Raw genomic sequence first — 26,694 nt, forward strand, 5'->3', positions numbered from 1 at the left:
GTTGTCAAACAATATGACCTCGAACCTGGAATAATTAAAGCGGAGAAATATTAGATAACTTTAGAGCTATACATCCAGAGCTATAGGACTGTGGAGGGGATTAAGCCCTTTTGTTCCCTTGTAGTAGAGTCAGAAATATTTTCTCTCAATGTTTTATTTCTGGAGCACACCTGAAAAACAAACGATTTTTGAAATCCTGGCAGAGAACCAAAGCAACTTGCATTGTTATTCATGAGAATCTTGCAGGCCAGCGGGCAGGCTAGTTTTGCCTATGGATTGGCTCCTATTGGATTGCATAGGTAATGTTGTAAGTAGAAAAAAAAATAATGGAATTAATCTGTCCAAGGGTTAGTTAATGCACAAAGCATACAAATGTAAATATTGCAATTTGGAAGAACTTTTATACATGTTAAATAGTAGGTAATTTTTGTAATGTTGAAAACTTGGTTCTGATCTTCGTTAGATTTAGCTTTATTCAGCTTTATTATTTTCTTCTTCTATTACAAAGATTTTTATGAAGCCATGAAAAGATAATTTTCTGTGCATTCAGTATAATATCTTGTTAAAGAAATATTGAAGTCCCTATAAAGCAGGGATTGTAATACATTGCACTATCCTCCTGGTTGTCATGTCACTGTTGCATCAAATTGTACTGCACCAGCCTTATTATTGAAATGAGTTGAGTGTTCTATAATAATAATGATTGTACTTTTTTTCTAGAGCTTTTATTCAACATGTTAGAACAGAATATGTTAATTGCTTGATGATCTTACTGCTAATTTTTGACTTTATCTGTGTTATCTAAATCCAAAAAAGTTATTTTCCAAAGAGAAAATAGCATACCAATATTTTCCTATAATATTCAGAGTATGATAAGACTTGATTGATCATAATAGCTCTTCTATATTAATACAATTGTAAGTATTACCAGTCAAACTTTGGTTTTATTTAAATGCAGGTGAACATAGAAGGGACATTAATGACTTTGATGTCTTGCACAGTTTCTGGAATATTGAGAATGTTCTTCCAAACAAAGCTCAGGCGAATCACTGGCTCTGTGCCTCTGCCTTACAAAACTGAATTTATGAATGTGGCTCTGAAAGCATCTTGGCCTAAAATGTCAAGGGTGGTTTTTTTTCCCCACAGAGATAGCTTTACAGGAATAGGCACTTGTGCTTCACCCTCCAGTGCATGTTTGTTATTTGAGTATTTCTTCATTTTATGCTTACGTCCTAACTAGTCTATGCTTTTAGACTGTTATGTTTGTTATGTTTATGTACAGCATAACATTGTTAATGCTGTAATGATCAGATGCTAATTTTCATTTAGATCTGTAGGAAAAAAGAAAACCAGCAAAAACCGTGTCAAACAAAAAAACTGTACAATGGAAGAGAACAGAAAATACTTACCATGCATGATCTGGCTTAGATTTACCAGAATTCAATAAAGCTGAACTAAGAAGGGAAAGAAGAAATAAGTTTTCTGGTTCATTTGAAAAACAAACAAAAAGAAGATTCTGTAGGAATGAAAGCACCTGAAGACTGGATTGGTATCTAAGCAAACTGCCAACTCTCCAAGACCAGAACATAGGCATGTGGCAGGAGCTGTAGTCTGCTTCTACAGTAAGTATCCTGTGAGTTTAATGTATTTGTGGAACCTATATCCTGTTGTGATAATTAGGAAAACTAGTAGAAGCAGGAACTTTACTAAATGTACTGAGAGATGTACATATAGCACAGCTGCCCACCAATCGCTAGTGCTGCATATTAGTTTTCAGGTAACAGAGGCAGGGTGTGGAAACATTCTCAGTAAGAATCCATAAAGATGCAGGAATATCGTGGAAAAATTAGCCAAAGATGGAAAAAATACTACTGTCACGGGGAATGATATCACATTGCCTTGCCTGCTTTTCATTAGGAGCTGCTGGTTTGGCACTGTTTGAAGAGGATGGTTTTTAGACACAAGGCATATTTGTAGTGTGTGTGGGACACTATGAGACTTTGACAGCTGGTCCTTTTCTTCTATCAAAATATTTGTTTGAGTTTCAGACAAACACACAAACAATCCTGCTACTAAGTTTCAAATTCGGTTTCAGTCCCTCCTGAAAAACCATCCTTTCTCCAGTTCTATTGCTTTGCTACTGCAAATAACTCACAAATGCTTTCTGAAATTTCATTAAAATGTGGGAGGAATTGTAAGGTTATTTTGCATCCTAGGTAAGACAAACTGTTATAGTGCATTAAAAGATACCTCTTTTGCCATCTGTGCAGTTCTGCACTTCTGTGCAGTCTGATGCTTCATGTAGCTAATTTTTCTGCAGTGAAGTGTTTAAACAGTTGAGTTAAATTCTGTGCAATGCCTGAACTTCTATTCTATATGACGTTATTTCTCCACCGTGTCCTTTTTAGATTGTGTATGTCAGTTTATCAAAAAGGACAATGGAAAGACATTTTATATAGTGGGTATTTGGTATGCAACAGTAGTCTTATACAGACTAAATGCTGCATAATTCAAATTATGTTTAGTCACAGGATGTTTCTAATTGAGATGAACAGAATGCAGTGTACTCACATTGCTAAACAAGTGACAGACATAAACACTGCTCGAATTGTGAGAGAGAAGTATGTAAGATAGAGGGGTGGAATAATAATAATACAACACCAATCCTTAACAGACAGAATGCTGTAGTCATTGCCTGCCCAAAAGACTAGCTAAAGAGAGTGGAGGGTGAGGCAAGAATAACATTATTAAAGCTTTAACTTGGCTTATATTCTTTCATAGGGGACAGTACAGGCTTATACTTGATAGTAGCAGATCCCACATGCTTGTATCTATGCAAAAACAATACCATGTGTGGAAACAATTTGTAGGCTTTTAGGAAAAAAAACAAAAACAAACTGTATGGTATTTCTCATATTTTCAGATAAAGCCTAGGAAACGTACTGTCTGTACTACAGGAGCAATGCTTGCATTGCAAAGGAACCAATAAACACAAAGAAAAGTGAAATGACAGGTCACTGAATGGCAATTTCCAGCTACTTATAAGTTTTAGGAAATGCCCAAACAAATTGATGAAATATGAACAAAAGCAGTACAAAATGGGCAGTGTATATCTTGTTCATAAGCTCACTGTGTTTTTCCCTACTTTTATATTCCCCTTCAGGTGAAGATATTTTGAAAGAATAAAATTATTGCTAACAGTGTGTTTAGGAAATCCTATACTTCTATGGGAACTAGCTGGCTATCTGAGATTTGGGAGCAGGCATGGAAATTTGTGCTTCTATTTTTGATGATTTTCTGCTGTTTGGAAAAAAAATTCCTGAGGACTCGAAGTTAGTTCCTCTGATTTCCCTTCCAAATATTCTCTAGCCAATACTTATCCTACAGGTACTTGTACACATTTTTTTTCCTCTCTGTCTGATTATGTTCTGGAACATGTTTTAGCTATTGGTTTCTCTACAGGGTTTTGTTGCTGCTGGTTGGTTTCGTCTTTCTCATCTCCTCATCCAGCACCACCAAGAAACACATTTGTGTCTGTGTCTTGCTTGAAGTGAAATCTGCTACAATTTCCATTATCTACTGCTATTGTGAGTTGAACAGTTTCTTATAACTATCCTGAAAATAGTTACTGAGCTACTTGATGTTAAATTGATGCATCAGGTAAAAACTGATCGTTGTGTAATCTTCAAGCGCATTTCTCCTCTGTTAACCTACATGAGGCCTGGGTGTAATATTACTAAAATCAGCATTATCTTTGGAAATTCATTATATCTGCCACATCTTTTCAGTCCACTGATTGTGAGGTCTAGCTTCTAGTGTGCTTGTTATATTTCTTGGAAAATCAGATTATTTTTTTTCCTCAGTGTTTCTATTTCATTTAATTCAAGCTCTCTCCATAAAGCTTTTGAAGTATAAAAACAATTGCTTCTGCTCCAAGGCTATTTACAATGGTTTGAGGGGCCAAGGCATCATACAGAGACTGCTGTAAATCCTTGCTTTTGTAGGAATCAGAAAATTTGCTATACTTCCCAAATAAAATAAATCCCAGAACTATGTTAAGCTTCTGAGGTTAGACATCCTTTCTTTTCTTTTTTTTTAAATCATATTAAGACCAAAGTTAGGAGCAGAGAAAGAAGTCAGCAGTAATAGTTTTGTTGCTTCCATTAACACATAGTTTAGGTGTTCTGCTTGCCATGTAGATTTCAGACTTGGGGACCCCATTGAGTCCTTAGCATTTTTGGATCACAAGTTATTTTCAACCATCTCTTTTTGTGCTTAATATTGATAAGACAGCTTATTGCTTATTTAATTTTTACATTTGAAGAACTGAAAGGAAACAATTTCTGAAATGGAGATGAGGCAACATGGAATTATGGCAGTGTATGTACAATCCCATTGTGCAGCAGGCTAAGTGTACACTTATTTGGCATAGCATTAAAAGACAGTCTTTTACTGAGGTAAACTTGCATGGGTTTTTCATGGGCTAGGAGACTCTGATTGCTTTACTACACTTGAAGTGAAAGCCAAAACGAAGTGGCTCAAGCAAATTTCATTAATCTCTTTTCACCTAAGAGGAGATGAAGTATTTGTCAGAATTCTTTACTGATTTTTTTTCACTGTAATACTTCAAGTTAATGAGAAGCTAATGGAAAAGAATGTCAGCCTCTGCATTTGACTGATAAATAACATGGCATTTTACCACTACAAGATCATCAAAGTTTGTCCTCATGGTGAAAATAAAATCTTGGATTATTTTTGAATCAAGTCTTCAAAAAAATAAAAAATAAATAAATAAATTACAGAGAAGATCAAGGTGGTTGCAACAGATAGTTGTTTTTTTTTCTTAAATGATGGGTGCTCTGGAGGTCACCTTGTTTAGTTCTATAATTTTTTTTTTTAGACAAAACAAGAAAAGCTATTTATTTGAGACTGAATCGAAAACCCACTAGGGAGGGAAACAATTGTTTTTTGATGAATCATATTCTCTTAATACAGTGTTTTACAGGAATTTATATACAGAGAAGAATAGTAGGGAGCTCCATGAAATTACTGTGACAGCTGAAATCAAATAGCAATAACTTTGAACAATATATTTTTGCAAAATATTTCATTTCAGAGCTATGTGATTATACTGGGTGAAACAGTCTCATAACTTTCAATATGTAATCAGTGAACTGTTTTAATTCAGCATATTTGACACCTCCATTCTTGTTTACTAAGAGATTACCTCTAATTAGAGACAGCTTAATTAAACAACCTAATTAGCATTAGAGTTTTGTCAAGATTTGTATTGCACAGTTTTTATTGTGCACTTATTATTGCCAAGTCATAGATTATTCCTCCTTTTTCTTTTGTGATCCTAGGATTATGAACAAAACCACTGGGAAGTTATAAGAAAGTAGAGGAGAAAAAATGATTTTTTTTTTTTACCTTTTCAAGTACTCAGGTTTCTGTTGTGCATTACAATGCAGCCTGAGACAAGAAACACGCATTTCTGAATAAAACCTTTTTCCTTTTAAATGATGATGGGGTGGTGGTGGTTTTGTCTAAGCTTGAAGTGAAAGGAAAAAGGTAATGACTTGCCTAAAAAAAAAAAAAATGCTGATCCTGACAGGAGGTTGTTATTTTATAAACTGATTTATAAAAACAGTGAAGAGTATTGTCTTATTTCTTGTAACATAAAGTTGCCTAAAGCACATTCATCAGATTTTCTTAACGCTATCTGATACTCACTCAGCATTGGTCACTGATACACTCAGTTTGCACTGAGTGGTGAATTTGCTGATGTTCAGAATAGGTAGTTGCTGCTGGTACAGGGGGAAAAATGTTATGCAGGTTATTGATCCTGTTTTATATTTGAACACAGAATTAAGTCCTTTTGTTTAAGCATAAAGTACAAATGTTTACCTTGGAGCCCAGTGTAATTTTAATTAAAACACAAAGTCATACCTTTGAACCTCTGTGAGTTCTACCTCTGAGTAATATAAAATCTCAAAATTACAATTCCTGTGAACAGCAGTTTGTTTTGCTCTATTGCTAATCTTAACAAACACACTGCAGGTTAGTCCCATTTATACTTCTCTGTCTGATCTTCTTAAAATTAATTCTGTGATCAGTTTTGGTCATGTTTCAGCACCTAGCTAATTCTGATTAGCATTACAATCCAGTACAATAAAAGCAGTTTAATCAGGAATTGCAAATGAACCTTAACCAAATCTAGTATAATCAGCTATTTTGCTGACATTGCTTCAGCAGAAGGATTGTCAGGCACAGAATGAATTAGCTATATGTATGAATGGCTTTAGGACACATTTGATACTGATTTAGAGGAGAATTTGCATAAACAGCTGTTAAAACTTAATTAAAAATATAAACCCTATAGGATGCTTCTAGGGGCGAGCAATCTGTTAAATTTAATGGTGAAGAAGTCTGTCCTCAACTAATCCTTTCTACTTTCTCAGCCTGTTGTAAGAACAGTCTTGCATTGATTATATATACAGTGGTTATAGGTTCTCACCATCATTATGTTTACAGTAAATCTGATCACTAGACCTCCATGGTTCAGCACTTCATTACATTTTTTTTTAAAGAGTTGATGAGTTTACTTTGTCATGGAGCATCTTCTCCTAATTAAAAACTGCTTAGCACTGATGATCCATTACAATAATCATATGTTTTACGATGCTTGGGAGCCTGAGTTCATTCAATACAGCAGACTTGAAAGCAAAGAAATAGTGTCAAGCATTAAAGAAACCCAACAATCTAGATTGATAGGCTAGTTTGATAAGCAATAGATAATGAGTCTGGGTAAAAAAAAAAATTGTCTCAAATAATAACAAGAAGGTACCTCAAATAGTAGGCTATGAAAATAATTTCCTTTTCTTCCTGTCAATCTAAAGAAATAAATACAAATTCCTTAGTAATATTTATGTTTTAGATAAGACTATTAATCCATCCACCTGGAGTTCTGAATTTGGGCTGCCAAAGCAAAATAACAAAAAGTAAAATGCTGTATGCAGATGAAATCTTGTTGCGTTTATGGAAAAATTCCCAAATTCTTTATTCAAGCCATGTGTAGGTTAACCTTACTGTACGAAGCTTAGCTAAATATATAGACAAGGATACCGTTCAGTCTTGTGTTCTCTGGAGTTGGCATAGAAAGGGAAGCAGAATGCAGATGTGAAACATTAATGAAAGTCAAAACAAATTGCACCAAACTCTCCATTAAAATCTTCATTGCCTCCTTCTGCCCTGTCATTATTATTCCAAAAAGTTCATCGTAAAGTCCCTTAAAATAGAATTTTAACATTGACAGCATTTTAATGAAATGAAGAATACATTTTTTACGTACAAGAATGTTAATAAATGGACATTTTAATGGAATTACAAAAAGTTTAAAATAGAGTAACATTAAGCAATAAGCAGCCTTTTCCAAAGAAAAGACTGCTTATCTATTTTTATACCACAATCAGTATAGATATTGAAGGTATTCTACACAATTTTAAGCAGAAAGGGTTCCAACTGTGCAAATGGATTTCAGAATTTACACAGTGAAATCCAGAATTGATCAAAAGAGCTGCATTTGGACCAAAAGCTCAAAGAGAAATACGTAATTCTTAGTTTGTTTATTTACTGTTTGTTAGTTTGTAATATATATTTTCTTTCCTGGAATTTGATTCCTCAGTGCTCTTCTGTTCTTTCTCTGAGGTTTTTCTCATGATCTGTACTACCTATGTTTTTATATTTGTGCCTTGATTTTTCTTAGTGTTGTGTTTCAGCTTTTTTCATTGTTGTTTGCCTCACAACTCTTCAAGAAACAGTTTGTAGTGAAACTAAGCCTACATGTTCTCCATAAACACTGTGTCTGTAATGGACAAATCTGTCCTACCAGCTAGTTATTATACCATAAAATGAATAATTCCTTCTCTACTGAGCACAGAGCAACTGATTAGCTTCCTGCTCTCCACACAAACATTTGCAATGAAATTTGACACAACTGACAGCAATATTAACTAGTATGCTATTAATGTGAAATAGAGTATAAATTGTAATGTTGAAATGTAGTACAGAAAAGAAAGCAACTGGGTACTGATTGACTCATCCACTTAAGCTATTAAAATTTGTGGGAATTTTTTTTCCTATCTTTTAATTTCATTTTGCTAGATAATGAAACTTTGGTCTTTATTTTTTCCTTACACACTGCAGTCTAATTTCTTTGAGTTTTTAAATATCTTCTGCTAATAACAATGAACAGATAATTTTCTTTTTCACATCTGTAGTATTTATAACAGAATGTTTTCATCTCAGTCTATCATGCTTATTCTACAGTAGCAGAACTGATAATTAGGCAGACAGTCCACATTGCTACTGCATGATTCTGAAGAGGAAGTTTACTTAAATTGTTTAAGGCATTAACTGAATTTAGAAATGACTTTTCAAACATTGCTATTTATTAACTTTTCAAAAGTTGAAATTTTTTTTGGAGTGAATACTTGTATTTGTTTGTTAGTATTTTGCTTTAATCATAGATATTTTGAATTTGCAATTCAATTATGTATGTATACACATCATTTTTATATTGTGTCCATACAACATGTATCTAAGCCCATTTTTTCCCGGATGCTAATTTAATTGCATTTTTTTTAAATTGTTTATCTAACTTTGGAATAGAAATCTGCTTTGTTTTAATTAACTTTTTTACAGTAGCGGTATCATTTTTATTTTTATTTTTAAAGATTTCTATGTCAATAATTTGTGTGAAGTTGATCATCTCTGCATGTTTCTGTGGTAACATTAAATGAATGGAGATACAGAACTCAATGAGAATGTTATATTCTTACTACTGATCTTTGAAAGTTTCATGGATCCTTATATTACAATGCAAAGAAAGGAATTAAAATGAGTGAAGGCATTGTCCTTATAAAGGAGTAAAGTCTACTTCTGAGGTGTTTAATGTAAGGGCCTTTCCTAGGGAATCATTAGGTTTATTCTCTTCTGGAATAGGCCAAAATTGCTTATGTTTTGTTTTTGGAAAATATTGCCTTGAAAACATATATCATGTGCCCTCAAGTAATCAAATCTTTTCTGAGAGAAATGTGAAAGAAGAAAAGGAAGGCCTTTCCCACTGTGATTGGGAAACAAAATGTGATTCTTCCAGATGTTGCTATTAGAATTGCATTTTGTTTGCGCATCCAGTCCCTCCCCATTGGTGGCCAGAAAAAGCTAACCAGAAGGCAGACAGGAACTGGACTTGGACCTACCTTACAGTCTCTTGTTGTGAGACCTTGGCAGACTCTTAAGCTCTTATTTTCTTCTTAATGAAGTGTTGATGAAATTAAATTCTATTCACATCTTGAATTTGGCTGATAGCTGTTATTGTTAATTAAATCTGAACAAATGGTGATAAAAATAGATTTGTTGTGTAATTTATTCTGCAAATATTTCAAGAGATCATTTAAAAAATACTCATAGAGAGAGAGTGAAAGTTATGTAAGTAGTTTGCTCATTAACCGTATCCTAGTTTTGATGTTGTTAAATGTAAGGAAATGATGCACACATCACAATGCAAGTGTTTTACAAAAAATATAATGCAAGATAATTCTTTTTTCTTATTATATGCTGTTAGAGATCAATATTTATCAGTTTATGTATGAAATAAGGCTTGTTTTTTTGCTTTTTTTTTCTTTTTCCTTTAACAATATGTCCACCAATAAATAGTTTTTTTTCAATTTTGAAGTAGGAGAAGTTGATCAAATACATTTGGGAAATTTCTCACTAGAACTTTACTATCACTATTGTAATTCTTCCATGGTCGTTAGAATTTTGTATTAAAAAAAATTTATCTGAATATTTTTCTTTGTGACTTAGATGTAAACGTTTTGCCTACTCACTTTTGTGATGAGAATAAGTTTAACACCAAAGTGTTAACTAGAAGATCTAGTGAGTCAGATGACATCTTTGAGGCTTATGAGAAATTACTTCTGAGCCACTTTCAAATGATTGCAAAAACCAGTAACTGTGTCTGGAACAAGACATTTTATCTTTGTTAAGAATAAATCAACAAATCTAATTAAGAAAGCGTGACAGACAAAAACTTGACAAGAAAATAACTTTTAGTTTTATAGAATCAGCATGTTTAAACAGGTACATAAGGCAAGCAAAAGTATATTATTCCAGAAGCAGTCTGAAAAATGCTATTGTGATCTGAGGTATTGAATTAATACTCAGACTGTGCAAATTTATTGAAAGCACAGAGTCACAGAATGGCCAGAGCTGGGAGGGACCTCAAGAATCATGAATCTCCAACCCCCTTGCCACATGCGCGGGGCCACCAACCTCCCCATTTAATACTAGACCAGGCTGCCCAGGGCCCCATCCAATCTGGCCTTGAACACCTCTAGGAACGGGGCATCTACAACCTCTCTATGCAGCCTGTTCCAGCACCTCACCACTCTCGTAGTAAAGAACTTCCCCCTGATGTCCAACCTAAATCTTCCCTCCTTCAATTTAAAACCATTTTTCCTTGTCCTGCTGTTATAATCCTTCCAAAGAGTTGATTCCCCTCCTGTTTGTAGGCTCCCTCCTTTAGGTACTGAAAGGCTGCAATGAGGTCACCCTGCAGTCTTCTTTTCTCCAGGCTGAACAAGCCTATCTCCATCAGCCTGTGTTCGTAGGGGAGGTGCTCCAGTCCCCTGACCATCTTCATGGCTCTGCCCTGGACCCTCTCCAGCAGCTCCTTGTCTTTCTTGTACTGGACGAAGACCTGGACACAGTACACAATTCTAGCACAATTCTAGGCACTCAAACTCTGATTTAAAATAATTAAAATTTTATGAATTTGGCAATGTTTGTCTGGTTTTTTTTAAGTGATCTACAAGACTACTTACCTGATATTTTAGGGAGACTAGAACTATATGAATACTAATTCTCAAAATTATTGTCTTTACATCAGAAGATGCATCAAATGTTTCTTTTCCTAGGCTTAAGAATACCAGACCAAACACGCTGTATGGTATATCTTTCAGAGTTATAGTAATTGGACTGCGTATTGCTTGAAATACATGGAGAGTTGTTTGCAGTGATCAAGTGTAGCCTGATTTTTTTTTTAATCATGTTAAAAGGCTTTAGATATATTAGAGCTAGATAATGCTCTTACTAAATTACATTTGAAAATCTGAATACAAGCCATGAATGTGCATTCTATACTATGCAAAGACTTATTTTTCCTTTCCTAGTTCTGACTACTAAGTTTAGAAAACATTATTATACTTCAAAATATTAGAGAGTATTGTTCTTTACTTTCTTATAACATGAGAAATACTCAAAAATCAACTTTGAATTCTCTCCTACAAATTTATGATTTCATAATAAATGTATGTACTCATAAATATCAAAAGGGAGACTAGGGGAACATTAGGATACGATTAAAAGCTTGCCATTCCAGAGGAAAAATACAAATATTTATGCTGTTTTTTAAACTTACTGTTTTTTAAACTCATTGTTGACTAAGCTGTTTTAGCTTGGAGATTCTGAAATAGATTAAATTTGCCTCACTGAGGAAAAAGCATTTAAAGTACAGTAAATTGTCTAAAACTGATAAATAATTTACATTCTTTTTATGGACCACTTAATTCTAGGGCAAAACAGAGTAAATATTTTTTCCCTTCTGATTAAATAAAGGGCCCTGATATTGTTGTAGTCTAACTGCATATCTATGCAGAGATGACTGTAAAAATGCATTTAAGAATTGTTTAATGAGGCTAGCATTATAGTGACATTTTTCTTGGAGTTTTGTATTGCAGCAGTTTCTTAAAAAAATAGTATTTTTTTGGGTAATTTATGAATATTTTAATTAATTATTTGAAAATATTAATTTGAAGCTGAGAACAGTGATTTCCTATTAATCTAATCATGTGGCAAGTGAATGTACTAAGTCCATAAATTTTCTGGAAAGGAAAATTGCAGAAGACTGAATTATGTATGGGAAATGATGCAAGTGATGAATGTACCTGTGTTGTTTTGTTTTTATTTTTCCATTTCCAAGCTGATACTTTTTCTTACTCCCGTGTATTTATTGACTAGATTGAGGCACCAAGTAAGTATACTCCTGTGTACCCTACATTACTTTATCTTAAATAATCCAGGAATATATTGCTTTTGTTGTTTTTTTAAATGTCTGCTGAGTGCGAATTTTTCTAGTTGAAAAATAAAAAATCACTGATTTTCTTTATTAATCAAAGATAATTAAATTACTTGCCCAAATGGAAGCTTGAAGTTGACATTTCAAAGCATATAAAGGCATTGAAGGCAGATAATGCATTTACATTACATCATGAAATGCCACATGGTGCACAGAAGCAACCTAGAGATCCCCTCGATCCCTAGAGAAAGTGTGCTTCATCCATGATACTCCTCATTTCCTTATGAGGAGTCACAGCTTGTTGTTGATCCCTTTTCTAGTTACAACACTAGGTTTAGAAGCAAGAAAGCCACTTTGCTGTTTTTCTATTGTAACTTCTTTATTATCAGTTTTCATCTTTTCCCTCGCTCGTACTTGAGGAAGATGATATCTAGTGGCAGAATGTACAGCAAAAGGCTTCTGAGAACAGATGCAGTACGCAGTTACTTTTGACTAAAAATCACTTTGTGAATGAGTCCACCTCTGGACTCATTTGTGAATGACTCAAGCCTTTTAGAATGTTTTTAATCCACTACTATGAGAGGCAGTGCGTATTTTTAACCTTTATTTTAATTTTATTTCAATTTTATTTGTTATTCTAATTGACTTGTTCTACCAGTAGATGTTGCTTAATTTAACCAGTGCATAGTATCTTCAACTTAACTTTTTACATTAATAATATTTTTTTTTGTTTGTATGTTGATTTAATTCACCATATAAGTGAACATGAGCCTATATGAACTAATCTGCTCCGTGTAGTTGCCTCGATTTTTAGCTGTTCTGGAAAACACAGATTTATTAGCTCTGACGACCTAAGATGCAGCACCAATTACAAAGTGGAGGAGTCTGAGCTGTACAGCTTCATTATGTCATGGGATTAAAGAAGATTAAACAATACCAGTTTATGTGGACAACTGTGGGAGTTTTTGCCATTTTTGAAGCAAAGCAGCTCTGGACTCTATATCATTATGTTCCTCAGAAATACTAAAGTGAGTTACTAACAAACACTAATTTTTGTGAAAATGATCACACTAAGATCATGCTTTTAGGACAATTAAAATTGTGCCTTTTAGGTTCCATCCTGCTGAGCAAGGTAAAAAGGAGCTTCCACACCAACTTTTTCTTATCTGACTGAGAATATCGTGCATGCTGAAAGCAGATCTTTATCAGAACTGAACTCTCAATAAAGCTAGCTAAAGCTACACAGTCTGCACTATTGTATTTCTTTTAACCAGACAGGTATTTAAGTCATCTTACTTTTCTACTCCTACAAAGCAGGAAAACATAAGGCTTTCAAATGTTGAAGCTAACAGATGGTAAAGGGTCAATGACATAGCTTTAAAAAAACTTTGTCTTGATGCTAAACATTTCAGCTATCCTTCAGTGCAGCTGGGATAATCAAAATTTATTGTTAAATGCAGCTGAATTCTTTGTCCTTAAGGAGACCAAAAAAAGGCAGTCTTACAGTGAAGAAAAAATGAGAACAGTGGAACATACAGATTATCCTTATAAAGAATTCTTGCCTTTAGATAAATTTGTTTGAATTTTCATTGTTAAATTTATTTTTCTGAATTACTGAAAGTGATTCACTGAATTTCATTGAAGCCTAATCTCTGAGTATTATTATTCTCTGTTCTTATTAACGCCAGACCAAAAGCACTATTTTATTTATGCTGCTAATGTAACTAGTTTATATCTTCTGTATGACAGTTATTTTAACACAGGAGTAGAAGCTAAAAACATTTGGAGACTAAAAGGTTATATATATATATATACTTTTGCATTTATTTAAATATCATTTACTTTGTCTCATGGTCATTAACTGTGGATACAGTGAGCATAACTTTTTTGTACACTTAGCTATATCTTATTATTGACTTTCAATGCTTTGTGGTAGGATGAGGAAATTTGGATCAACCAGTTGGTTAATGACTTCTTCTAGATTAGGAAATTTTCCTGGAACAACTTATTATTTTTCCAAGGAGATAAAATGCATTTCTCTCAGGATGTTGATTGCTTTATTAAAGCTATTGGTTAACTAGTACTATGATGCCAAAAGGATCACTTGTATAATTTGGATTACAGAAGATGGAATTTTCTTTAGTTTCTACACCTGGAATCAGGAATACATGACTAGAAGGAAAGTTCCCCTCCATCTTATTTTGTCATATAATTTCTTTCATACACTTAATATTGAACACACACTCTTTTAGATATGTATATTTGAGACTTAATATCATCTTGTTGACTTTTTTTCCCCCTACTTCAAAAGCTGATTTTTCTTTCCAAGTATTCAGTATCGCACATGTTTTTTCTATATCACCTAATAGCAACAGCATTATGTTGTCTTTTATTATAATCTGTCTATTGCCACATTCAGTGTTTTGTTTTCCTTTTTTTTTACTGCTACTGTGCTTTGTATTGCTGGTTAAAATTATTCGCTGTAATAACGTTCAAATTGTTTCCCTGATCACTGTGCTAATTATCGGGCCATTTGCCACAAATTGTATAGCTTGTTTTCATGCTCCAAGCGTAATTATTTTGCATCTTTCCATACAACAAAACATCTTTACCATCTGCTATGCTGTTCATGTAAACAGTAAAACCTGAATTAGGTTGTACCATTCAACCTTATTTGGTCTATCTTCTAATACAAGTATCATCTGCACTCTTGAACATAATGACTCTATTTCCATGTATCTGTTTAATAGATTGATGCACTAGAAACATCAGAGTCCTAAAAAGACTGCTACTTAAATGCTTCAGTTTTATAATCAGGAGAGATACGTCAACATTGAATTATTTATTTATATATATATAAACATATATATACATGTTTGTGTGTATATAAAATATTATGTTTTTTTTTTCTCCTCATCTTGAAACTAGTTTTCTGGCCGTTGCAATAATATACATATTTTATAATCCTTAATCTGAGCTATTACTTTCTGAGAATAAATACTTGCAGATACACTTTATATACTGTATATTTCAAATTGTATATTTGAATTTGGAGCATATGCTGTGTGTCATTTTTCATGATAGAATCTCAGACATCATTGTAAGACAGTTATAAATGGATATTTCCCTTTATTTCTGCCCGCCCTTTTTCTCTCAAAAAAATTTCATCGATATTAAAGATTGAAACAGTTCACCTTCCATTTACATATTTGTCTGTGTGTCTTACACATCACTGTAATAATATACTAACATTGTAGAATGTATTTAGACTCATGAAGCTAAGGTATACTTGCTCAGTGGAGTGTATTTTTAATGTTCTATGTAATTAATCTATTTCAGTGTTTCCTTTTATTCCACAATGTGTTTGTAATGAAGGCATAAGGAGTATTTTAAAATACTTATGCTTCAAACCAACTAAGGTAAAAATACAAACTAGGTCTTATACTGGTCTGAAATTTCTGGCTACATTTTCAGATACCAGAGTATGTAATTTTGCACAGTTGTGAGTATACTATGACATTTTCTACATTACATTAGGGAAAAAAAAGCAACAAATTGTTATATTCTTATATATATATGTATAAACCTACATTGATGAAATGAAATGTTGTAATGTCATTCTGTGATGTTTATAGATGAAGTGGAAATCAGGCCACCAATGCATTTAATCTGTCACCAAGTTACATCTCAGTATACCCTCTGTGCTGTTCCAGTAAAGTAGAAATAATATATGCTTTTTTCATTGATGGATATGTGTTTATAATTCAGTTTGCTTAAGTAAGAAAAGCTGTAGTTTGTGTGGGCTTGAGAATAGAAATTTCATGTTAGGAAGTTAGTCTTTAAGTGTATTCTTTGCTATAGGGCTGCCTGCCCTGTAACTTGGAATAATTTTCCAATTCACGTCTGAAATGTCTTAAGACAGAGGGAGTTGTTGCCTCTTGCTGAAATCAAAGTTTATTTTTATTTTATTTTTTTAAATTCTGTTTAAGCAGGTAATTGTATACTGTTTATCAACAAACTTAATGCACTGTCACTGATATAATTAGTTCACCCCTTGGTTTACCTCTCTGTACTTACCTCTGAATTATACTTGTCTTTATATAATGAGTAATGCCATTTAGATATTTTGCATTTAAAGTTAAAGGAATGAAAATAAAACAGTACTTAAATCTGCCATTGATAGATCTAAAAGTCAATCAAAAATACCCAATATAATGAAGAACCCAGTATTAACAAAGATGAAAATTCAAGGATAAGAGGAATTATGCCTTGTTGGAGGATAAATCATCACTTAGATATCTGGTGGAAAAAAGAGAAGGACGTGCACAAAATGCAAAGGAGTTTGCTGATTATTGAGGGAAAAGCTTTGATCTGGATACCAGTTTTGCACTCTTCTGTTGACAATAAATGATAAAGGAATATAATTCCATTTTCACTTCATTCAGGATGTATGAAGAATGAAGCTGTTAATCATGGCCCTAAAAGGCGAGCTGTGGAGTACTCTAGCAAATTAACTAAGCACATCCTTGTTTTAAGTACTGGAATAATCTAATGAATGATGGTCTATTATTGTGGCTAGTAATAAGAATAAGCCTGAGAGCTTTGAAGGTTTATAGAATCTTGCTGGGATCCAAGATTTATCCATGATTTAAATACAAATATTTAAAAGAAGAGAGACCTATATTTTTTCTCTTATTTTGTGCTGCTTTACACAATGAAGGGCCAAGGATCTGATCTCCCTGTTCTTAGCTGTGTCCACTAATCCTACTACAGCACTACTCTTGGCTGGTGTCATGGTGATAATGACAGAGCATAGATCCTGATTCATTTCAGTCTTAATAAAACGTATGGACTCATTGTCAATGGTCAAATAATGAGCATACTCTCATGGTAACATTACTATTATAATTGAAATAGTAATACACTGATAGAGATTAATATCGATTCTTTGGTAACAGCTAAGTTTTCTATTTTTTCTACTGAAAAGCTGTGGTGTTACATACTTTTTTTTTTTTCATGGCGTCAAAATTTCATCCATGATTTTAACAAAAGTTTTTATTATACTACTTGTTGTCGTTTTCATGGAAATAATTAGAAGGCATTACTTTCAGCTGACCTATGTTTAATATTCTGCTGGCCGTCTAATACAGATTTCTGCATAACAACTTAATCTTTCTTACTTCTTCTTTGAACACTGATAAGCAGGTAATCAATATCAGTTTATGATACTTGTTTTCTGGAATCCATTTCATCATAAACCTACAAATAGAGCAGCAATAGCATCTGCTTGTTTTCCAGATTCATGAAAGCTCTATGCTTACTACAGTGCTGTCAGTTATTTGGTATAAGGAGGTAACCTGAAATAGTGAGAAAAAGATGAAGTCTTGAAACAAATTGGCCAGCATGCCCCTGCCCAGAGTGTCAAGTGTTAGGTTTATAGGTCAGGGCTTAGTCTGCAGTGGTACCCTGAGAATATCCTCTACAGGTCCTATACTTAGATAATCCTCTTATTTTTATATTTTTTATTTTCAGTTTGATTGAATGTATGTTTTGTCAATATTATAACAATAGAACTGCTGAGAATTTTCTCTCTATTGAAAAAGATTACTTGGTAGCATTTCAGTCTTCTAAATGCAAATACATATATTTTTAAGTAGAAATATTATAAAAGCATCAAAATATGTATATAAATTTCAAATTATTTCATCCAATTCCGATTTTTCTACCTCTGAGTATTTAAATAAATATATTTCCAGAATTTAACATGAAATATATAAATATCATTGTTCTTTTCATAGCAGCAAAAATTAAAACTGTACAGTGATAGGTCAAAACAACCTATTTCAATTTTTAAATATATTTGTTTTGTTTACATGTATATGGCAGCCTTATTGAATTACATGCAAGAATGGCAACCTCTTTCTGCATGCAGAATAGTGGTGCTTCTTTTGAAATTAAATAGCTGGTGTTGCTAAACCTCACTTTCTCTTCTAAAGATTGTTAGATCATGTCTGAGGCTGATGTATAACTTCATGGTCTCTGTAAATTCAGTGCATGTTAAAGAAGGAACTGCAGAGTGCTTCCATAATTCATGATTATCCTTGCTCTTTACATGCTCAGAAGGGGAAAGGAATACTGTTTTTCTTGTGGCTATGTTATGCTATCCCAATGCAAAATAGTTTAGCAAAATTTTTCATACAGAGGACAAAGATTGAAAATTTTGCAAAATTATCTTACAAATTAACTACTTATGGAGCAGTGAGATTATTCCTCTAAGACCAAAAAACTAGTACAGAACTGTATTTCAGATAAGCAGAACATACAGAAGACATCAGTTAGAGAAGTTATCTTTTCATGGCTTCATTATTATTTAAGAGGTAAGAGAATTGCTGTTTAGGGGAAAATTTATGAAGGCTTACATGCAAAGTGGAAATGACTAAATATTCTCCGTGATCTTTCATCTACCCTGGATTCCATAGATTGTTCTTCACATATGGCCCAAAAAATACTAGATAATGCTTTTAATTCAGAGATACACTTCTGTCTCCTGCCAAAAGATTTCCTCTACAACAGCTGTTTTAAAAACAATGTCCTCTATAAATTATACAGGATTATAAGGAAAGAAACATAAAGGGAAGTAGAAATACTCGTTGCTCTCAAATGCACATGGAGGAGAGTGAGAAATAAGTGATAAGTCTATAGAGATATTTTAAGAACATTTGCACTGACTTTTTAGAAAAAGAAAATTATAGTCATGGTAATTTTTCTTGACAAAATTCATTAATTTTTACTTTTCATTTTATTTATCTTTTGCATTATTCTTTTGTTTCTTTTCCTTTTTTTTTCTTTCCCTCATAGGACAGAAATTTATGGAAAAGGCATGTTTAAAAGAAAACTGGGTAGACATTAGATGGGATACATGATGTTCTGTAACAAATATTTTCTGACAGCAATCTTAATACATCAAGATTTTCTCCTCTAAGCCACAGATAAATAAATATATAATGTGGCGATTTTGTTCTTGAAGATTAAAAAAAACTATTTATGTCAGGAATATGTAATAATTAATGATAATGTAATAATTTTGTATACTAGCAGTTAAGAATCATTCAAATACTATACAATATTTTTGTTAGAATTGAATGAGTCAGCAATATGTTCCTTGTCAGTAATATGCAGCAGCTACTGATATTTAGAATTGCTTTTTGCTCAGCCATATTTTCTGTTTACATAGCCTCAGTGGTAAAATAAACATGAAAAAAATTCTGGACAAATAGATTCAGTAACATTAAATGACTTTTTCTCAAATGACACCGGAAAGAAGACTCATGGGGAAATGTTAACAAAGAGTAATGTCACATCACAGCTTTTGTAACTTAATCTCAGCACAGGTACCACAGAACAAGCTGTCTGCTTGTTTCATTAAATCATTTGGAACTGCACTAGGCTACATTTTCAGAAAATATTATGTTGTTAAACTTGAAAACTGCTTTTATTGATTAAGTTGTTATGCAACATGTTACTTCTAGGGAATGGTGAGCTATGAGAATTGCTTGGGTTTGTGTATCTAGCTAACCTTAATTCATCAGTGCTTCCATACAAATGATTAGCAACTAAACCAGATGTCACTATAAAAACTACCTTTGGAATGAGAAAACAAATGCATGAAAGAAAAGAATGTTGTAAATTTAAGAAAGAAAAAGTTAATTATATGTTAATTATATATATATATATATATATATATAAAATTATATGTTAACTCTAACACTATTTCTCAGATTTATTTAAATCTTAGTATTCCCCCAAGATCTTTCATATCTTATAGTGTGAATCTTTGAGTAATTTGTGCCTTTACGTAATTTATCGCTTGTTATTCTCAGTCTGAACAACTGTAGGTATCTGGTATTTTCTGTCTGCTGAATTTATACTGAAGTTCAAAATTCATTTCAGTGGACTTCTTTCTGAATATCTCTCTTAAACCCATTTCACTTTTGAGATAGCCACAAACCCTGAAATCTCTCTGACTGAAAAAATTGCTAGGATATTTTTGCTTTTGTCAGAGCAACATTTACTTACTCATTCACATAATTATGATGGAGCAAACAAACAAAAAAAACAACCATAGAACTGATTTGCTAGATCTTATCGTAACATTCTATAATCTATAAACAGGTTTCCACAGAATGAATTTTTAATTAAAACTCATGTCAATTAAATCATGGTCTACATCTTCAGTTCCTGTTTTATATCTGCTTGTGAAAAGTATGTCACCTTTAAGATGAGATAGATTGTACACCCTTGCAAACTCTTCTTAATTAACATTTGGAAAATCCTTTAGAGAAGCTTAGAGCTCTTCAAGACTCTGCTGTTCTTAGTGAAGAACAATATCAGTAAGAACACACTATGTGTTCTTATTCAATTACAATACCAGTTGCTTAGCAAAAATGGAAGCAATATTGGATTTGCTCTAGGAAGCAGCTGGAAGTTTGCCAGAGTGTATGAGACAGGCATTTCTTTTTTATTTGAATACTAAATAATGTAGAGGTAATTTTGAAAACTGTGGTGTTGAGTGAAAAAGATTATTAACTTTTCTGTTGTAGCTATAAAATCAGTGTAATTAGAGTGCTATGGATGCATTACCAGAGGGCTAGACTCATGCACTTTATTAATGCTTACAGTAATGTATGATGAGGTAAAACAAGCAAAACATATTTCAGATCACAAAATGATTGTTTCAAAACATCATTGGGTTTATGTAGAAGATTAGTTTTTTTTTTGTTTTTTTTTTTTTTGCCACATTCACTTGAGTTTAAAATAACATGATAATTGGAAAAACAATTTTGGTATTTTAGTATGGATTTCACTATCTGCTGTGTAACTCTATAGCACTGCAAGAAAGACAAGAGTGTGTTAAAGCAGTCTTTTCTTTTTTTCCCCCACGGATATGAGTAACAAATAATTGCAGTTCTGGTCCTGAATAGAACTAAAACTCTCACTTAAATCATTGTGCAAGTGTTTATGAACTTCCCACATTCAGCCTCACCAGCTCCTGAAGACTGGGGAAGATTGTAGGCTTTCCTTCTGGGTTGGAACTGCCTCATCACATATTTAGAAGTTTGTCTGTGTTAATATGTATGGTATGTTTTTTAACTTCCAAAATTCTGAATCTTTTTTGTTGACAACTTACTTAGTGCTATTTTTTTTTTTACTTGCATTGGTTCAAGTGCTTTGGATAGGATTATTGAATAAGCCTTAGAATAAATCATAATGTGTTCAGTGGTGGAAAACTAGGTACAATATCATTTCCTTTGTTCATAATGATGTCTGCATTTTCATTACAGACATGCTCACGTCTCTATCGCTTTCAGCTGTGTTAACTACTAAAAGAGTTTCTTTGATCCACATTATTTTGTCTCTTGTACCTTTTCAGATCCTGTGCCATGACAGAAAATTTCTTGACAGTGACAAGGAACTTTGCTTATGTCTAACACGATGCTCTATACACAGGCAAGATAGTATTCCTCATACGTTGTGTATTGACTTGTTTTAAGAACAAGTAAATGAGATTTGACAAAGAATGTGAAAAAATGTACTCTGGAAGAATGAAAGAAATGAAGTTAGCATCGTGTCATCATAAATCTTAGACTCTCTGTATTCAAATGCAATCACTTGCCCCAGTGAAGAAAATGTATTATTCATGGCCTCATGCATCTTGTAAAATGATGTGATTGGTTTTTTCTACATTCTCTGACAAGACCTTATGCAGAAGTACAAATAAATAAAATAATGGTGCACAAAAGTCTTAAGTAGTCACAGCTAATTTTATCATAAATAACTCCTATATTTAATTTTTTTTTCTAAGAAACTTGTGGTTTTCCTTTTTATAGAATAATTGATTATCTTTTAATCTTGATTCGCTTTGAAATTCCTTTTTTTTTTTTTTTAATTTGATAAACATTCATAATTAAGTTTAACAGAAGTTAAAGCAGCTTTCCTTGCAGAAGAAGTAATTTTTTATGGTAAGTCTAATGTTACTTTGAGCAATGAATCTGCTTAGTATCCTTTAGAAATCTGAGTTTGCACTTATGTGTAGGCTATCTGAGGCACACAAACAAAGCCACTTGTCCAAAGCGTGTAGTGCTTCTCCTTTGTAGATGTGATTAGGACTCAGAACTTTGGAACTTTCTAGCTCACTTGTAAGACTATTGCTACCATGATGCAGTTATGATCTGTTCCCTTCTTAAAAGGTAGAAAAAACTATTTTCTCTGCCATGTACTGGTTTATTATATATTTTTCATACCTAAATTATCAACAGTTGCATGAGTGGCTGTTCCACCATATTCCACAAGTATCAGAGAAGAATCGGCACCAATAAATGAAAGATGAGATCATTTCTGCATATTTGAAAATATGTTTTACCTCTCTTTACGGCAAATCTGGAATCATTTAACATGGAAAAAGTGTTTTAAGAAGGGAATGTATTAAATGAGGAAAAATGGGGGATAAAAGAAAAGACCAAAATAGTTAAGATACTTAGAAAATTGGCAAGTATAGATATGAGCTTTTTAATGCTCGGTATGAGGTAGTCTAGTTAGAGAAATGCAGTCAATGTATCTACTTTGATTCAATTTTGCTGATCATGAGGAATTGGTTGTAACAGTAGAGCTGTAATTTTACCAACTGATTTCTGTAGACAATTCAATGATATATAAAATACATTCTATGCAACTCTCAAATATTATAGGAACTGCATTCAACTATGTTATATTATTTAGTGCTAGAAGTTACATAAATCTCTAAACGTAAATTTTTTATTATAGAAACTCACTTCTAAGTAGGCTACATAAGACTTACACTTCATATCTGTGACTTATTAATAATACAGTCATTTTAATTACGTATTATGAATATAAAAGTTAGGTAACACATTTTAATATTAAGTTGGAAGAAACCCAGTTAAAGCTAGAGGTCATTTTCATATGTTAATAAAATTATTTTTTCAGGGTCAATGTCAAGCTTTTGGCAGAATATTATTATTTTTAATTAATTATTGGAAAGATTTATGAACATTTATTTTTCACTGTTTATAGTAGTATCTTGACAATTTGTGTATTAGCTTATTATGTGAAATGAGATAAACACTCTGAATGCTTTTGTATATGAAACCACATTTATGGTATTAAAAAATATCTAGATGTGGAATAGTATATGTAGACAAAATTTGTTGAGTAAAATATTCTGATTTTACTGAGACATTGTTTTTGTAACAATTCATGGATGTAGCTGGCAGTAGGATACCTGATTTCTAAGTAAGTATAGACATGTAAGTGGCTAAGAAGAACCCTTTTGCAAATTGGAAAGAAACAGAATTTGAAATATTTTTAAGTATATTGTAAAAACATTCAGAATGATTTGTAGGAATAAACAGTTATCATGAAAATTAGATTTGCAGTGACTGAAATATATGAAGGGCCAAAAAAAAAAAAAAAAAAAAGGTTATTAACAGACCTCAGAGAACAAGGCTATATTTTTGTTTCCAGATGGATGGTGTTATAACACCTTTTAGTTTTGTGTCCTTCACAGCTACCTTTAGAGACAATGAAAAACTGCTAGGTTCTGCCAGCCAGGTAGAATTCATCACGAATTAGGATTCATTATCTGTGGATAGGAAACGACTAAGGTTTCAGTGGTTGTTTATTAAAAAATTATTTATTAATTATTCCCCTCCTCCCCGCAAATGCTAGACACTCATTTCAGTGTATTCATTAGATGGAATTATTTTTTACTCCTGGTGCCATTGATTGTAAAAGAAGATACAGACAAGAGATATCCATTCAATAACTAAAAATATGTAATCTTAAAAGAACTCTGAAAGAGTTGTGTTATTGTTTCTTCTTGTTTGTTTAAGATGGATTTAAGATGGATTATTTTGTCATTGGTATTATATAACATCAAGGATAGTCATTAAAAAAATCACCCTTTAAAGAAAAAATGACCAGATCTGCATATGAAAAGCCACTTGACTTGAGTAGTTGAAATTAAATTGAGGAAAACTCTGTATTACTCTATTTCTGTAATATGAGTAGATCTCATCAGCAGTGTTGACATGAGAAGAAAATGTGTAAGTGAGGGTGAGTCTATGATATTTATAATCATTTCAAACATTTTTTGATCAACTAAGTGAAAAGAATATTAGTAATATTATTTTAACCTTTTGATATATTTTCTCTGCATAGTTACTGATCTTTATATACAAGGGACATGAATTACCCACCAAATCTTTGTATTCTTAAGGTCAATGAGGTAGCTGAATATCTTTCTGTCTTTTTACGAAAAATGAAATACTTTCAACAGTGATATAAAATAATGGCTCTGGAGCATGAAAGCTATTAGGCACAGGGCAAGGGTAAAGGAAATGAAAATGGAAATGGAAGCTTTGCTCAGCATGAGCCAAAGGATCTTAGTGCTGATATGAAGGATACATTAACATCTCAGGGGATCAATGATTCAGTTTTTAGGTCCTTCCAATGTGCAGTTATACTGTGGTTTTACTTTTGTACTTCCAGTAAAATAGCGCAAGATGAATCCTAATATAGTTGTGATTTATGTTTTGGATTTACCAGCTTGTCAACTTTTATCCTTTCTCTGGAGAAAGTAATTTACCTTCAGTTTACTGAATTTAGTCTTTAATTAAAGCACTTTTTTCCTTCATAAACTAAGAAGACCTTAAGATTCTTCTATCTGTACAATCTGTTATTTACCTATTGCTCGTTAATCATGATTTTCCATTTTAACTGTGGAATAGAAAGTTATTTAATATTTTAAAAGCTCTATTTTGCGTTATAAAAGTTTTATGTTGTATTTTATATTACTGAGATATCATATTGCTTAAATTTATGTTGTACTTTAGGAACAAATTATTTTGGAACTAAATAATACTTCATGGCCAGAAAGAAGTTTAATTTAGTTTGCCATTTGTATTTTTCAAGATTATTTCATTGTTCCTATAATTTCTAATTCAAGCTGTTCTCAAATGTGTCTAATGAAAGTGTCACAATCCCTCCTTGTACTGTAAATGATACCATCATTCAATTGTTTATACTGTTAATAATATTTTCATGATGTCTGCCTAAATTTTTCTAAATCTCAAGACATTGTTCTCTGCCTATCATTTCTTGAGACTGAATGACTCTATTTTGTCATGCAAACTTTCACTATGAGGACATTTGTATACGGTTGAAAGTGGATAATATCCCCTTAGAAGCTGCCATTCTAAACTATGGAAATTCAACTCCCTTGTCTTCTATTACAGGATTAATCCTTTGTTTCCTTTGTGGTTTCTCTACTTTTTTTTTCTTTTCTGTTTTTCCTATTATATTTTGAGTATTGGGTTAGCAATGTATTAACAAAGAGATAAGCAAGCTAGAGGCTCGGACAGTTGAAAAATGCTTTAACTAAATGTAGATAGCAAATATATATTCAAAAGGAAAATATGAGAATATCCCATCAGTCTAGTAGTGAGATGCTAGCATAATGACATAATAAAAAGAATGAGGTTAATTAACTTTTTTTTCTAACTCTTAACTAACTTCAGTACAGTACATACATGTCAATAATGTGTCTTTAACATAACGTTTTCCAAGGACCTAAATTATCAGGAACAGAAAATTATTTTGAAATAACTGTATATCCTAAAGTACTTCATCAAGTCCATGTGCACTCACTTAAATGCCATTTATATGGCTCTGTGGAACTCTTCTGGTGCCCTTGAAAATTTGGGAGTCTCATCATTAAATTCTAAGCAAAACAGATGTTCAGAAGAAAGTAAGGGTTAAATAACATTTAGGCAAGAATATTTCTATTGGAGTGGCAGAGAATGGCCTGTTTGTTTTCAAGATTGTTTTGTTTCTGGCCTGTTAGATTCAAGTGAAAATTTGAATGAAAATGGCAGAAGAATCTGCATTATGTAGGTCAGATTATTTAGTCTAAAATATACTTTAATTCTCAACATCTATTAACTGTGGCAGCCAGAGGCTATTTCAGGAGCTCCCGTCTTCTTTCTCCCATGCCAACTGCTGTAAGTATACTGCAAATTTAAAATTGCATTTAACACAGTATTGGAGATACTAAGAAAGCTGCTCTGAAAGTAATGCTTCCCATTTTATCATGTTGGGCCACCACCTCAGAGACAGATGTTGGTGATATGGCAGTACAGATTGAACCTTTTCACCAGAATTCTGTTACATTCTGTTGCCGTGCAACAGATGGCAGCAGAGAGGCAGTCTGACAAAATGACATCTGACATGGAAGGGTATATGAAGTCAAGGCGTGTCACAGAATTCGTCCGTGTGGAATAAAATTGCATATGTAGGCACAGTGGTGCATTTCAGCAGTGGTGATAGCAAGCTAATAAAATAGTTTATGTAGATGGTAAACTATTTCAATTATTTTGCATTAAAATTCAGGAGGAAATTTCATGAGTTTTCTATGAGTAAGACCTCAAGTACTGAAACTGGGCTAGATTTGGATTTGTATGCAGTAGCTCAGACCAAGT

General features: G+C 32.7%; 1 long non-coding RNA gene across 2 annotated transcripts; it reads left to right on the forward strand.

Annotated features, from left to right (window-relative positions):
- Positions 1-1,335: 1,335 nt before the first annotated feature.
- On the forward strand, positions 1,336-21,926 carry LOC104910757. 2 transcript variants are annotated; one of them, XR_004159651.1, is made up of 3 exons: positions 1,336-1,622; positions 3,463-3,587; positions 21,570-21,926. It is a non-coding gene; the product is annotated as an uncharacterized LOC104910757 (long non-coding RNA). The 2 variants fall into 2 exon arrangements; XR_004159650.1 differs by lacking the exon at positions 21,570-21,926 and adding an exon at positions 3,164-3,387 and having other exon boundaries at positions 3,463-8,473.
- Positions 21,927-26,694: the final 4,768 nt, after the last annotated feature.

Source organism: Meleagris gallopavo, chromosome 4 (assembly GCF_000146605.3).
Source record: "Meleagris gallopavo isolate NT-WF06-2002-E0010 breed Aviagen turkey brand Nicholas breeding stock chromosome 4, Turkey_5.1, whole genome shotgun sequence".
In the NCBI taxonomy this organism is placed as follows: domain Eukaryota; kingdom Metazoa; phylum Chordata; class Aves; order Galliformes; family Phasianidae; genus Meleagris; species Meleagris gallopavo.